General features: G+C 32.5%; 1 long non-coding RNA gene across 1 annotated transcript; it reads left to right on the plus strand.

The window, feature by feature from the left end:
* Nucleotides 1-11524: 11524 nt before the first annotated feature.
* On the plus strand, nucleotides 11525-13637 carry LOC128281370 (uncharacterized). The gene is made up of 2 exons (XR_008271576.1): nucleotides 11525-11708; nucleotides 13422-13637. It is a non-coding gene; the product is annotated as an uncharacterized LOC128281370 (long non-coding RNA).
* Nucleotides 13638-16745: the final 3108 nt, after the last annotated feature.

Here is a 16745-nt window from a genome sequence, read left to right on the forward strand (position 1 = left end):
AATATGAGCTGATTTTTTGAAAAACATAAATTGAAGAAAACAGAAATTGAAATTACCTCAGCATGTCCTGAGGCTCAACTCACCTCTCGCAATATGAGTTGATTTTTGAAAAGCATAAATTGAAAAACGAAAATTGAAAATACCTCAGCGTGCCCTGAGGCTCAACTCACCTCTCGTAATATGAGTTGATTTTTTTTGAAAAGCATGAATTGAAAATACCTCAACGTGTCTTGAGGCTCGACTCATTTCTCGCAATATGAGTTGAGTTTTGACAAACAGAAATTGAAATTACCTCAACATGCCCTGAGGCTCAACTCACCTCTCGCAATATGAGTTGATTTTTGAAAACAGAAATAAAACATCAACATATCAAAACCTGTCGTCTGGTGGAACTAGGTGTCTTTTCCTTTAATTCTATCATCACATCTTCTTATTCTACTGGATTACCTGTATATGTCACGCATAATGTTATCATGATATGCACATGTTTGTCTTAAATGCCTTTATGCCTACATGATTTTGCTATGCGCCTTAGGCATGTTTGTCGTATGTCCTTTTCCGTCATGATTTTTGGTGATCTGTGTTCATTGCTTCGACTCTTGACTTTCTTTTCAGTACCCGCACCCGTCCTCAAGCTTCACGAATAATCTGTATTTCTCAGATATCACTCTTTTGCCCCTGGTTGAGCTTTGTCCTTGCTTTGAGGCTCTTGTACTTATCAAATTCTCATTCGGGTAATACTCAACATTTGTTTTGTTTGGAGCATGAACTCTTCCACGTTTCTTAATCAAGAATCCTTTTGAGTATGTCTTCTTGCATAGAAATTTTTGAGTTGCTGAAAATGCTTCAAATGTTTGTAGTCTTCTTTGTTTGACTTGTTTCTTGAATCTTTTTACTCCTTGGGCCCAAACCTGTTTCATTAGGATGCCCTTTCAGGTTTTCATCCTAATTTTTGTTTATCAAGACGCCCTTTTCAAGTTTTCATCTCGATCTTCTTCTCTTTTTTTTTTTAAGGCGTCATTACTCATTGCCCATCGACTCTATTATCGACGTAGTCGCTGCCCTAATGCTCGGTTAGTATTTTGACCCAAAATCTGAAGAAATAATCATGTTTTGCTCAACCAGTTTGCCCCACCGTAACTTCAGAGTCCATTCCACTGTAATTTGGGGATACAAGGTTGGCACTATCCTTAAACCATTCCACTGCAATTTCTGGCTATAGGATCTGTATCCTACTGTAACTCAAGGGTATATGATCTGTAATTTGTCCCATCAACTGATATTTCTGACAGAAAATCTGAGGAGATAAACTCAATTTGAGCTCAAATATTTCCAACCCTTACACTTGGTAAGCTCTTGAACAACTGACTGGTTTCAGGTTCCTGTACTATTTAGAAGCTTTTAGAGTAATATGCAAAATTCCTTTTATAAAAGTATGATTAGTCCATTAATCATTATTTCAATGCGAAATGCTTGAAAAGGATCGAACTGATGACAAGAAAAAAATCGGTTAAGAGCATAGCTCGAAACAAACAAGTTGAACAATGAGAGTAAATGCAAGTTTATTGGAAGTCCATTTTGAAAAGAATAAGATAATCAAAGATAAATTCAGAAATGGGTAAAATGGAAAGCTAAGTGCCCCAAATATCACAGCCTGAGCTTCTCTGTACAAACTCCTTTGAGACCATTTTGAGTTCAACATGTGTTTAGGGGATTCAGAGTACTTTGTCGATGCCCCAAGACGTAGCATACTTCTTCACTGTCAATTCAAGTATAGCAAGACTACCATATGCTCCACCTTTGAACAAAATTTGAGCTGCCTTTTTTAGGTTTTCAACTCAAAATCCCTTTGGTCTCAAGGTGCCCTTTGCGGGTTTTCACCTTGACCTCTCCATTTTCTTCTTTTTTTTTTTTTTGAATGAAGGTCACAAGGTGCCCTTTGCGGGTTTTCACCTTGGCCACTCCTTTTCAAGTATTTCTAGACTGAATCCAAATTTAGGATTGGATCAGTGTTCTTTCGGGGGAAGCCTCCTTTACCTCATAAAGTTCTTAAGCATCCATTTCCCTTTGAAATCCTTTCGTATAGAAAGGATCTTCTGCAATACCAAGTTTCAACTATGAAATTCCTTTGGGTGAACCATTTCCACCATAACTCAGCATCATACACGTTTGACTTTCAAACCCTTTTCTGCAGTCAAGTTTAATGAAGACATTTTACTTCATCCAATTCTTGATTCAATCAAAGCTTGGAGAAAAAGAATCTTAATTTCCACGGACGAAACACCTCTAATGCCCCAGTGAAGGTCCTGGTCAACTTTAATAAGCACAAAGAGTAAAAGGTAGCTTCTTATGCCAATATTTACAAGTCTCGGTCACCTTCTATAACTTTTCTTGATTTTTGTATTTTTCTTTTGGCAGCCTTTGTTGCATTGTGATATGACATTGTACGATTCGCATTAAAACATGATTCTTTCTGGCATTTGATTTCTTTTTTATTTTTTTCTTGTCTTTTTTCTTTTTATTTTTTTTTTCTTTTTCTTTTCATGACTGTCGACTTTATAATATTGACATATGAAGCTACATTCATCTTCTTAGTGAAGCAATTGACGGCCACGACGATGATGTCGATTGGAAGCTTTTGACAAGATTATCCCCAGAACATCTATGCCCCACGTATTGAAAAGTTTGTGAAGAGATGAAAGAAGCACGTGAGTCTTGACGTCATAACTGATGCTATTCCCTTCCGATGGTGGACAAACAACATCCGATCCTCATTGATTAGCTTGGCTATTACAGAACCATTGTCATGTGTTCTCTAGAAACCCTTATGGACCTCTTTCAAGATGTTCCTAAGTGCGTCTTAATATGATCGTGCGAAAACATCCTTGAATTCTTGAAAATAACTCAATAGTCTTGCCTTATTTCTGCGGTGGGCTAGGTTTCGATCTTCATCCCTTTCCTAAGCTCACAATGTCACCGACCCTTTGTAAGTTAGGGTCATCTTTTGTCTCATTCTCATCATCTTCACGAGTCGTAAGATAGACACAATCTCATCATCTTGAAGTCCGAGATCCTTCTAGACACATATCTTACTCCAAAGGGAGTTAGTAACAGCGTCGCTCGTGACATTGATATTTGGGGACCTGCTGTGGGTGCGAAGGCAAATTCTAGAGAATAAATGATTCTAAGGATGATTATTTTTATAGGATGATCATGAATGTAAAATAAAAGAATAAATAATAAAAGAATCTATAAATAAAATAAAATTTACTCAAAAGAATGCATTTCATTGAAATAAAAATCTTGGACCGAAACCTATTTCTCAAAAGAAATCTTATCACCTCTAGGTCTTAAGGCAATAAGTATGTTTTGAATATTACTCTAGATTAGCTTTAAAAGTACACAGATCTCTTCCACTGTCCCATTATTCAAAACACTCCCAAGTATGTGAAATTTGGGTACGAATTAGAAGTATAGTGGCTTCCTATTCCCACCACATGGGTTTCTGGCTCTTTTTTCTTCATGGGTGCTACCCTTTTGAGCTCTCAGGGCATTCCATCCTTCCATTTTTGATGGCATTCTCTATAAGTTCCCCGGATATCACAATGTTCGCAAAGTCTTTCGTAGCACTTCTTACCAACTTGTCATAGAATGGTGCTCTCAGAGTATTGATGAAAAGGACTGTTATCTCAGTCTTAGTCAATGATGGTTCCACTTGAGCCGAGATATCTCTCCACCTTTGAGCATATTGCCTAAAGGTTTCTGCTGGTTTCTTTTCCATCCTTTGTAGAGTCATTGGATCAGGCACCATGTCAGACATATGCTTGTACTGCTCGCAAAATGCTGACGCCAAGTCCTTCCAGGATCGAATCTTTTCTCTACTAAGTTGATTGTACCACCGAAGAGCTGACCCTGTTAAACTATCTTGAAAGCAATGTATGAGTAGTTTATCCTCGTTCACATAACCCGTCATTTTTCAGCAAAACATGACCAGATGCGCCTTTGGACATCTTGTCCCATCATACTTCTCAAAATCAGGCACTTTGAACTTCGGGGGAAAAATCAGATCAGGTACCAAACTGAGTTCTTTGGCACCTAGTGCGGAGAAGACTTCAGTGCCTTCTATCGCTTTGAGTCTTTCCTCTAGACCCCTATATTTTGCGTCATGGTTATCCGATTTCAACTTGGCTACCTCTGCTGGGTCATCCATATCTGGGACCAGTGGATCAGCAAGACTAGCCCCTGGGTTTGACGCGAATATTCCTTGCCCCAAATTAGTGGGCGGAGCAGGTGGCATAGGTCGATGTTCCAATCCAGTGGGTTCCCCTTGAGTATACCCTCTCTGTGTTGTATATGCGAGCGGTGGAGTGAATCCTGGGGGATAGAGTGGATCCTGATCCTGGTGAATTCTTGATCGAGACTCCTCAATGTCAGGGCTCCGCATGGGTCCTTTTCCTTTAATTAGAGCTGACATCATCTCCATCATCTTGGCCATTTGATCTCTTTGCTCGAGTGATTCCTCTCGAGATCTCACCATTAGGTCTCTCGTCTCTTGTTGCGATTTGGCCAGTTGCTCTTGTAATTCCTTTTGAGCCCTTTCCAACCTTTCAATTTTCTCGTTGAATTCAGCCTCCATCACTTTAGCTTGTCGGCGCGTTTTATACTGATGACGTGGTTCCAGTCTTGTGGTATTACAACTGTGAATTATATATTTTGTCTTCAGCGACCGAGTATGGGATATGCAATGTATGAATGGATGCATGAATGAATGCATGAACGTCAAATGAATGTCAGTCATGAATGAATATGCAAAAATTTGGTGTTAATTTCAAGATAGCCCCTATTTAGGCATTTCCTTAATCAAAGGAGTATTACACAACGTTTTGGTCACTCGTATAATTGACTCCTCCATTAGAAACCCGTTTTTGGCAACCAATCTCTAATCAACACCTTCCTAACAAGATGCCTTCGATGCATGATGAAAAATAAAAATACAGACAAACGACCTTGGTTAGCGCAACACATATAAACAGAGAAAAACTGGGGAAAATCTAACAAATTAAGCTACTTGGTCCAGTGGACTCGATTCCCTTGCTTAGAAAGCACAAATGTAAAAGAAATAGAAGGTAAGATGTGCTTTTCCGTGTACTTATTTCGGTGACTACCAAACGAGCGGAGGTTCGACATGGCTCTAGTTGGGTGGCTCGTATGGTTCACTATATGCGGTTTTGGTTCTAGACGAATTTTCGAATTGGTCGTACTATCATCTGCTAAGATTAGTGTGAAGCCTCGGTCATAACCCATCACAGGCTCACGAGTTCAATTCGAGGATTACATTTACTTATGCCTATGCGGAGGACAAGTTAACTCACGAAAGCATAAGTCATATGTAACCCAAAGTATTCACTAGCTTTGTGGAGGGACGAGTTAACTCACGAAGGCATAGCGTTTACTTTCACTTAAACAGACAGAGCCGGGTAGAGAGCTTATGTTATGCAAAATGCAAGTGCACGGTGTGTGGGAGAAACTTGCAATCCTTCCGTTTATTTGAAAACTACAAAACTAAAACGAAAGATAAAACAAATTAGGAGATACGTATGTATGATTTAAAAAAAAAAAAAAACAAAACTTAAGGATCATGATTAAATATTAATTTGAACGAGGAATTTTGAAAATTTCGACAATGCACGATTAATTCGACTCGACTCTCAAAAAAAAGGTTAGGGTCCCCAGTGGAGTCGCCAGCTGTAGCGACGTAAAAATTTTAGCTTTCGGTCGCTAATTGAGGTAATTTATTGGAAATTTGAAAAATCGACTTTCGTTTTTTTTTAAAAAGGGGAGTCGCCACCGATCTTTTTTTTAGGTGTGATCGGACACGTAATAAATCATCTTTTTTGAAAAGAAAATTTATTTGAACAAAAATGAAGGCCAAATTTGGGTCTACACAAAAATCCAGAGAAAAATAGGGTTCGAGTCGGTTACATACGAGGAAGGTATTAGCACCCTCATGACGCCCAAAATTGGTATCTTGTTAAACACGTTGTCTTTAATTTCAAAGAATGGATTCAATTTAATATTTAATCATGATCCAATTGAAAAATGAGAAATTTTAAAACACGAAAATTTTGAAAACACGAAAATTTTTGAAACCTGAATTTTCTTTTTTTTTTTAGAAAAACACGAAAAATTTTGGAAACACGAAAAGTTTACAACACTAGAATTTTGACAAATTACCTATCCTCATCTGCATTTTAAAAATAAAATTTGATCACTTACCAATAATCACAAAAATAAATATCCTATTTCAAAACACAAGAATTTTTAAATTTTTCGATTTTTCAAAAGGACGTCCCATTTTAACACGAGCCAATGATATTCACCCAACATAGCGATGAAATCAACGACCTTATGTTAAATCGATCGTTGCCTTATTTATTAAAATTAATTAGAAGAAAATAAAAATATTTCTAAAATAATAAAAAGGAAACTAATAATAATGTTGTAATAATATGTGATCTAAAATGTATATTAAATTGAATGAGTAAATAATAATAAAAGGGTAAGAATATACCAAGTCCAATATTATGGGTTCTGAAATTAATCTCTTTTCTCCTCGGGTTGCTGAAATGGGCCTTTGTTGGTGATCGTCACTGGATTAGATTGCCGCAAATAGAGTCGGGTTGACCCGACTATTTAAAAATTTATTTATTTATTTATTTATTTTTATTATTTTTTTCTAAACCAAACTAAACCCAACTCACTAATTTAAAAATAATAATAATAATACAAACCAACCCAACTCACTAACTTAATAAACCCAACACAACCAACCCAACCCACTAACTTAACATATCACCCAACATACTAATTAACCCAAACTAAATTTAACCCATCAAACCTTACATAAACCAACCCATTAACTAAAATATTTCTTTCTTTTTTAATACTAACCCCCAAAACAAACAAATCTCCAGCAGAAACAAAGAAAGAAAGAAGAGATCCAAGCTTCAAGCACGAACCCTCTTTTTCCTTCCACTGCACGCCACCAACACCATCGTGTCGCCAGTGAAATCAAGCTACGGGTAGTTGAGATTTGGGTTTTGGGGTGGCTTATAATCGATTGGCTCGGGTATTTAGAGTGGGTTTCGGTTTGGGAGCTTGGTTGTGGTGTTAATGGTGGTTAGTCCTTGGTTTCTTGGTTGCTTGCCGGATATTGAAGTTTTTTTCTTGCTTAGATTACTGAATGTTCCTTTTTTGGTTTTTTTTGGAAATTTTTTGCTGGAATTTTCTTTGCTGAAATTTTTTGGCTAGAATTTTTTGCTGGAATTTTTTTGTTGGAATTTTTTTGCTGCTGGAATTTTTTTGCTGAAAAAATTTTTTTACTGCTGGAATTTTTTTGCTGGAAAATTTTTTTGCTTCCCCCTTTTATACACTTGTTTTCATGGCTTTTATAGCCTTTACACTTTCATTTTCTATTAGTTTCTATCTCTTCATTGTCGCTTGCGGTATGGAGGTGCCGTGCATCTTGGGGATGGTGTTGGCGTAGCATGGGGCGTGGTAGCCGATATGGTGGTGACCAAAGATGGTGCTAGTGTCAGAGGAAAGTGGGGTGTGGTAGCCAATGTTTCTTGTTGTCTGTTTCTCTTCTTTTTTTTTTTTTTATGTTGGGCTAGTTGAGTATTGGGCTGGTGGTATTTGGGCTATGGGATTTGATTTGTTAGTTTGGGTTTAATGGGTCTTGTGTATTGGGTAGGTGGGTCAAAATTGTAAATGGGGTAAAATTTGGGCTATAACACTTATGTGGTGAGATAGGTCCACCTAATAATTTCTCCAATAAAGGTTTGTTTGGACGAGGGGTTTGAAGGAGAGAATTTATTTGTATCAAGATTTTCAAAATTTTAAAAGTGAATTTCCTCGGTAAAAAATTTGGAGAATTTCAAAATTAGTGAATAATTTCAAGAAGAGACTCTAATAGCTCAATTTCTCTTTTCAAATTCCATCTAAAGAGGTAGATTTTTTCTCAAAATTCACTATAATTTTATTTCATTCAATACACATGGTCTCAATAAAGATAAATATTAAAATTTCAAAAATAATTTTATTTAATTCTAATATATATTTTAAAATTTTATTTCATTAAAAGTATATATATTTTTACAAATATATTGATATGCATATTGAATGTTTTTATATTATTTATTTTAATATAATTTTATTCTTTTATAATTATTCTTTAAGTCAAGAAATTCTAATAACCTATTTTTTATTTAAAAATTATTTATCCAAATAAAGTAATTAAAGTATTTATTAGGGAGAAATCATCCAACCATACTGATAAAACACAGGGGATAAGAAGCAAAACAGCTTCGTATATCCACACATGCTCTACATACAAAACCAAAACAACACATAAAATTAAGTCTAGTACGATCATACTGACATCACAACCAACAAAATTGTTAGGCACTTGTACTATCTGACATCACACATAAAAGTAGATTAGGATAAAGCTAATAGGTGATCCAAACACAATTGTTAAATAAGACCACTCATTGATAAGGCTCTATAGAGTAAGATTCTTGATCCCAATTACAATAACAATATTACTTGTTATTTGTCACCTTACTTTGCACTTGACTTTGTTGATAAGGTCTCTGTTCCAACTCACCGTTCCACTCTCTAATCCAGTATTGAATTTGGAACGGCAACAAACCAAGTTGTTTCAAAAACAAAACACACTTGAAATTAGGCTCAACTTGTTGCTTGAACAAGTTCAAGCCTTATTTAACAAACCAAACATAACATAAGCCACAACAAGCCCTGTTCTAACTAGTTCCGAGAAGGTTGGAATAAAGGGGCAATTAAATCAAATGGCTCTCCAAGTATAGCACAAACCACCAGCTTGAGAAATGTGATCGGCAAAACTTCCGAGGTTTGCCCAACGCTTGATAGTTCCAGTTTTGGAGCTAGATTTTTCAGTGCAAGGAATTTACTCCGCTCATTAGTTTCAGAACCAGGTCGAAAATAACCCTTATTCCAGTTATCGCGACATGCTTCTTTCATACATGCCACATGGTAACATAGGTTACCTCTCGAGGAAACATAGGACAAACACTGGACATCGTTTGGTGATCTGTTCTTCCTATCGCATTTCAAGCATTTCGATTTAAAGAAATTCAATTTGGTCTCTCTGCGAAGTTTAATTGTCATGTCGGAATCTGGAAGGGAGAAGGTCGTCTGAAGTGTCGCACAGTAGGGATGTAAACTGTATTTCCTTTTAGGGCAATGGTACATGCGTCCTCGTATGTGTAAGGCACAAATGCGGCAGGTTGGGACTACAGGACTTAAAGGATTTTCCTGATAAAATTGAAAATTGCAGTTTTTGAATAATGGATTTGATAAGGGTGTGCCATCTTCATTTAAACAAGTCACATGAAGGACGTAATTGCAAAACCGCACCCAGGAACATTTGTAGCAATTCCCAAACCCTAGTTCTTTGCAACCGTTGCAAAAGAAAAGACCATTAATAGTTTCCACGTTAAGTTCATGTAGGACGTGCCCCCTATCCTTTTGTTTATCCAGTCCTGTCATCTCCTAATTGGCTTTTCTGCAAAGAAATAAATGCCACTAATGTTACTTCCATGCAAACTTTTGTTTTGTTAATTTGTAATTTCCTTCTATAAGAATTAGGCTTACATAGAAATCAAATCAGTACTTAAATAAAAAATTTCATCTCAAAATTCAAATATTCATATCCACTTATTTTTGTGAATATTCACGGTGGTAAATTCAATTCATCATTTCTTAACCAAAGCTACATGGTGAAAAGAAAAATTAAGACAAATATATTAATGAGAGAAGAAAAACTTGAAATCCTACTGTTCCAAAAGCTAATATATCTATATATAAAAAAAGAAACTAGTACTGAATGTTTTTGAAAGTCAATAAATGATTAAACTAATCAAATCACTTGATTCTAACTTGATCACTTAGACCAATTTAAGTGATTTAAAGAAAATAAATTATTAAAAATTTAAAAAATAAAAAATATATTATAAAAGATTAACTCGATTGTCAATCCAATTAATTTGTACCTGTTTAATATCTCTCAATTGATCAATATCTTAACCAATTCCCTAATCAGCCGATCTTCAAGGAACTAACGAACAAAGCTGGTTTAATAAATTCTATGAAGGCTTATAAGATGCAGAAATAAAGAGAACCAAGTTATGCATTTATAGCACATAAAGACCCCTTGGTTTTTCCACAAGTAACACCCAAATGCTCTTTCATTCTTAATAGGTATTTCTTTCCCAGACCCCACATATAAATCATTTTCTTTTTAAATATTGACTTATTATTAAATCATAAACCATTTTATATAATAGGGCTTTTCTGTTTTAAGTATAATATAATCCCATAAAGTCATTTTATCAAAAGTAATCATTACAATTATTTAAAAGTTAATTAAAAATAAAATGTTTGCTTCATGATATTATTTGTTCCATAAATGAAAAGTAAACCAGCAACACAGGTCATTTTATATGATTTTTTTTAACATATTAAATCATTGACCTTACTTTTCCTTTTTCCTTTTTTATATCTGTATCATAATTAAACAGATAAGCATAAGCATAAATAATTACTTGTTTTTGCTTCCCCTTTTGGTCGTTGGAAAAAGTTTGGTCAACACGTTAGAATCTGAGTGGATTCCCAGAAATTAACATTGTCCATCTATCTTCCTTCCTATTTCACGCCCAATTTCTTGGCAGGTTTGTTGATATGTCATATTGATTACCCAATTCCACTTTAGATTCATCATTGTTTTCATAATAAGAATTGATTTATCAATTGAATTGGATAGATCGAAAATCATTAAAGGAATCGGTTTGAAATAAGGAGTTTGACTTCTTGATTTGCTAAATGGTTGAATTTTTTTGTTGGACTAGTTGAATCGATTTTCTTTATTTTAATATTTTGAAAGTTTATAATTTATTCAATTGAATCGGACAATTGATTGAATTGGTCGAAATGATGGGACCAAAAATCCAAGATCTCATCGATTTGACCATCTCAAATTTTGAAAACTTTTGTAACAGTTCGTTTTTCAGTGGCGCTTAAAACGGTGATTTTGGAATCCTATTTTTTAATAATCGAGTCTGTAAATATTATTATTTAATATTTACAAGTTTAGTATGAAGTTTAATTAGAGAGTGGTCCATTAATTTTATTAAATTGATAATTAATTAAAGTACAATTGTATTGACCCTAAAGTCAATAGTGTCAGAAAATGAGGTATGAGGACATTGTTTTCGTAAATCGAACTCGTAGATATTTCTATTAAATATTTATAAAGTTATTATATAGATAAGTTAAATTTTAGATAGATAGTTTTACTAAATTAATAATTAATTAAAGTAAAAAATTTAAATCGTAAAAATGGTTAAAAAATTGAATCGGTAAAATTTAAGCATTGAATTTTTTTTAAATCAAAGGTTGAAATGGCTAGCTCACTTTTGAATTTAGTGACGGTTTGGTGGATGTTTCTATCCATTATTATTAAAAATTGTTTAAACTAAAAAATATTATATGTTTAAAGCATAAAACAAAAGCCACCCATTTTATTTTTCTTTCTTCACCTCCTAAACCACCAAAAGAGAAGAGGGAAGCCATGTTTGAAGCTTTAAAGGTTCGGCCCTATGCGCATGGTAAGTTTAAATTGATTTGTTTTTTTAAATTTTATATTTTTGAGATCGTGGTAGCTCGATTTAGATAACTCGTGTATTAAATTACAAAATTATTAAAGTTTACAAAAGTTACGATTGTTGAATCTTGAAGCTTTTGATACTAAATTGTTAGATTTTAAGCTTAGATTAAAAAAGAACTAGTTTTTAAAATGAAAAATGTTAGCTTTGAACTTAGGGACTCAAATGCAATAATTTCAATTTTGATGTGAAATTTTTATAAATATAGTTATTAGAGGATTATAGAAGGATGGAATTGAGACTGATTTTGCAATCGAGGCTCAAAATTTAAATTTATAGCTATTTCAATTTTAGGGACTAAATTGAATAAATTACAAAATTTTAGGAAACTTTTGAAAAGTGAACTTGAAATCACTTATGGTTATAATAGAATGTTAAAATATGTCTAGAATTGATAAGTTGTAATGAATTATTATAGATCGGGATTGGAATCAACTAGAAGATAATTGAAGAAGACAAAATTTTAGATTAGTCTTTGATGTCTTGTTAGTTGTTGTTTTTGTCAGGTAAGTTCATGTGAGAGTTACTCTATTAACTGATGACATATCTATATTATATATATTATTTTTAGTCTAATTTTTATGTATAGAAAATGTTTGACATAAAAAAGGACTAAATCGAAATATATGAACTATACGATAAATATGAATGGATATGCAATGTCTAATGGATGTAAAATTGTCATACAAAGGGACCATATGTACATGTTGATACTGTAATGTTTAAAAGGTATATGGATTTTTATTGTAATTTGACAAGTGTTTACAATAATAGAAATGGAAATGATACAAATTCAACAATAGGCCCGTGTGAATTTAGTAAACAATTGAGATAGGAATGTCATGTCATTAAGTTCTAGAAAGGAAAATGGGTGTTGTGATTAGGGATTAATCTGATGGCTGAGATCTAGCATATGTTGCGGATTCTCGACAGCTTGAGTGAATAACATCAAATCTTTCTTAATTGATGGTTGAGATCCAACGCATGTTATGGATTCTTGACAACTTGGGTGAGCAACATCAAATCTTTCTTTATCAATGGCTAAAATCCAGTATATGTTGCGGGTTCCCGACAGCTTAAGTGAGTAACATCAAATCTTTCTTAATTGATGGTTGAGATCAAACACATGTTGTGGATTCTCGACAACTAGAGTGAGCAACATCAAATCTTTCTTTATCAATGGCCAAGATCCAATATATGTTGTGGATTCTCGACAACTCAAGTGAGTAGCACTAAATAAAGCTTCTATAAATAGATCAGCTCTACAGCTTGTGGGAGTAGATTAATCTCGTCTATCTGAAGTTAAATTACTGTAGTTCTCCAGACAGAAAACGAAAATTAAATGGTAATAAAATGATTCAATATGGATTCCCTTGATAAGTTTATATATTGAACAATGTTAAATAGTATGACGTAAAGTAGTTTGGTTGTACATGTATATGGAAATTAATATCATAATCTTGTTATGTGCGATATTAACCTATAGGTTGTCTTGTGGAATGGTTTATGAATAGATTTATAAGGATTCCAAGGATATGTCATGCCTTTGTGCTACAATTATTTAAATTGTTACAATGATAAGGTAAGTAAGTTGATTTTTTATGAACTTACTAGGGATACATAATCCTTACTCTGTTGTGTTTTCTTTGTTTGTAGTTGTCTTTTACTGGACGAGGAGATCGGATCACTTCGAAGCTCACACTATCAAGCCTTTGATTTGGCAGTCTTTTAAACATTTTGGACTCGTTTATGTGGCATGTCTATAGGTATTGTTGTCATCATTAATTGAATTTGTTGGGATTTATATCTTAAAAGGTTCAATTAAACATTTATCAAAAAAGATTGTATACCTATACAATCAATTTCTTCAAACTCACTCCACCGTCACATCAGTAACACATGTTCTACAGCTTCAACTTCGTTTAGCCAATTTGGACATATAGAGATCTCATTCAACTTCCTCTTCCGTAGGTTATCATTAGTGGTAATATGGCTACCACATGGTCTCTAAATGAAGTCTTTCACCTTATTAGGAATGTCAAGTCCCAAATTAAATTAACTCAGTTTTCAGAGTGTACAACCCCATTTTCAATTATAGCCAACTTGACCTTATCTTCCTCTTGGGCACATAAAGGTATAGCATTATTGAAATGAGCTTATCAACAGTAATAAAAATTTGAATCTGTTGCATATACCAAGTTTCTTCTCAACATCAATTATTTTAGAAACCTTTACACATAAACAATTATAAAAAAAAAAAGAAGGTCAAGGAAAAGAAAGAATTTTTATCCATTTTGTTTGAATAGTTAAAATTAAATAATGAAAAGAGAAAGAATTTTTCAAAATTTTATTTGATTAAAAATAATTTATTATTTATACAAAAAAGATTTATTATAATAACTTTTCTCAATTATTTATTAAGGAAAATGAATATATTTATAAATTATTTATTAAAAACTAATTTAAACTAACATATAAATTATTGTATTCATTAATATAAAGGAAAGAAGAAGTTATAATTTTAATAGATAACTGAATGATTATTGGAAGGACCATATTGGAATTGCAATTAGGGATGGCAATGGAATGGGATGAGGGTGGATGTTGCTAAATTTACCATTGCTCTATAGTTAGTATACTTTTGTCCATCATTCGGCCTATTCCGCTCCACTATAGATGTACAATTTTAAAACTTATTATCACCTCCATAGATATTGAAAGCATCTATCTTCGCCTCACCTCACTATGCTTCAATTTATTTTTTTCTATTTATCTTTAATATTCTTAAAGTCAAGTAAATATTTAAACATAATTCCTCATAAAATATTAAAAAATAAAAATATATGAATTTTTTAATATTTTGTAATACATTATTACATTTACCCTTTTAGCAGCTATATATATATATATATATAAGGATATAATGATAATTTAATATAGTGCAGCGGGTGGTACAAATAATTATCACAAACGCTCCATACCCACTATATAGAAGAAAAAAAAACTCATCTTGTGTCCACTTTTAAAAAAACTACTCCATTTAGAGTAGATCGATTTGGAATTTATTGAGCAATTTGAGTTTTGTTATCCCTAATTATACTAATGGTGTAAGGACTCTATTAGAATGTTTTAAGTTAGCCAATTTAGAGCTTTCCTTTTTTTTAGTGAACTAATTTAAAATTCGACCTTATAAATTGGGATTTTTGGTGGAATTAACCTTAAACTTTGAGTCAAATAAAAAAGAATGTTAAAACAAGAGTTTTTGAGTCAAATAAAATATATCCGTAAAATAACAAGGCTGTGTTTCAACGAGGGATTTGAAGGAGAGATTCCATTTTATCAAAGTTTTCAAAAATTTTAAAGTGAGTTTACTTACTTGGGTAAAAAATCTGAAAATTTTTAAAATTTAATGACTCAATTTCCTTCTCAAGTTCCAGAAGTAGTTTTTCAAAATTCCCTATAATTTTATTTCATTTAATACACATGATCTCACTATAAGATCAATATTAGAACTTCAAAAGTTATTTTTATTTAATTCTAATATATATTTTAAAATGTTATTTCATTAAAAATATTTATAATTTTTTTACAAATATATTGATATACATTGTAGCGACGTAAAATTAGCTTTAGCTTCGATCGCTAATTGTATGATTAAAACTTGGAAATTAAAATTTGATCTAAAATAAACCGGGAGTCGCCACCGATCATTTTTCTAGGTGTGATCGGACACCTATTAGATTTCCTTTATTTAAAACGAGAAAAAGGCCGAGTTAAGGTCTACGTTAAAAGGCCAGAGAAAAATTAGGATTCGGGAGTCGGTTACGCGCGAGGAAGGTATTGGCACCCTCGCGACGCCCAAAAATTGGTATCTCATAAACAAGTGTTGTCTTGATTTTCAAAATATGAGTTCAAAGTAATATTCAATCGTGATCCGATTCAAAAGATGAAAACTTTCAATTTTTGATTTCCTTCTTTTTTTTTGAGAAGGGTATACCGTCCTAACACGAGTCGATTGATGTTCACCCAACATAGCGATGAAATCGACGACATGGTGTTAAATCGATATATTGCCTTACGTATTGAGATTAATAAAAACACGAATAAATATTTTAAAATAATGAAAAACGGAGAAATATACAAGAACGGACGGAAAACGAAAGATAATAGTCGGGAACACATCATGGCACATAATACATACAACAACGATATTTAAAAATAATGACAATGCGCGTGATATTAAATGTAACAATAGTATCATACATGAGAATACAATGAGAATACAACGAATATACATACACGGATAATTAAGAGTATATATGTAATATATAAATATGTATATATATATATATTTAAATAGTAGTAGTGTTGGAAATATACTATATATATAGTGTTAGGAGTATATACATAAGATAGTAAAAATACATAACTATTATCGATAAAATACATATGACATATATTGAACATATATAATACATACCTACCTTAGAAATAATAAATATAATAATAATAGAACTATTTTTGCACATTACACACATACATACACATATATATATACATATATAATTTTATATAAATAATAGTATTAGAAACGTATAATATTAGAGATATACATACTAGTAAAGAAAAATAGATACCTAATAATATTAAAATATACATAATAATATATATAAAATATAATAATTAAAACTTATGTACATAACACGTGTAAAGAAATATAATATTAAATCATTTACATAATATACACATGTGATTTTAAGGTTAAATACATATTTGAGTACTAATATTACATAAAAATAATTATATATATATAATATATTAAAGTTATGTACATATATAATAAAATACATGAACAATACCACATCCAACATGTATATAATATATAATTAAAATGATAATACATACAACATATAAATTACATAACAAAATATGTACTATGATTATAATAATAATAATAAAGATAATATTGAACTAAGAAGA

This window comes from Gossypium arboreum, chromosome 10, assembly GCF_025698485.1.
Source record: "Gossypium arboreum isolate Shixiya-1 chromosome 10, ASM2569848v2, whole genome shotgun sequence".
In the NCBI taxonomy this organism is placed as follows: domain Eukaryota; kingdom Viridiplantae; phylum Streptophyta; class Magnoliopsida; order Malvales; family Malvaceae; genus Gossypium; species Gossypium arboreum.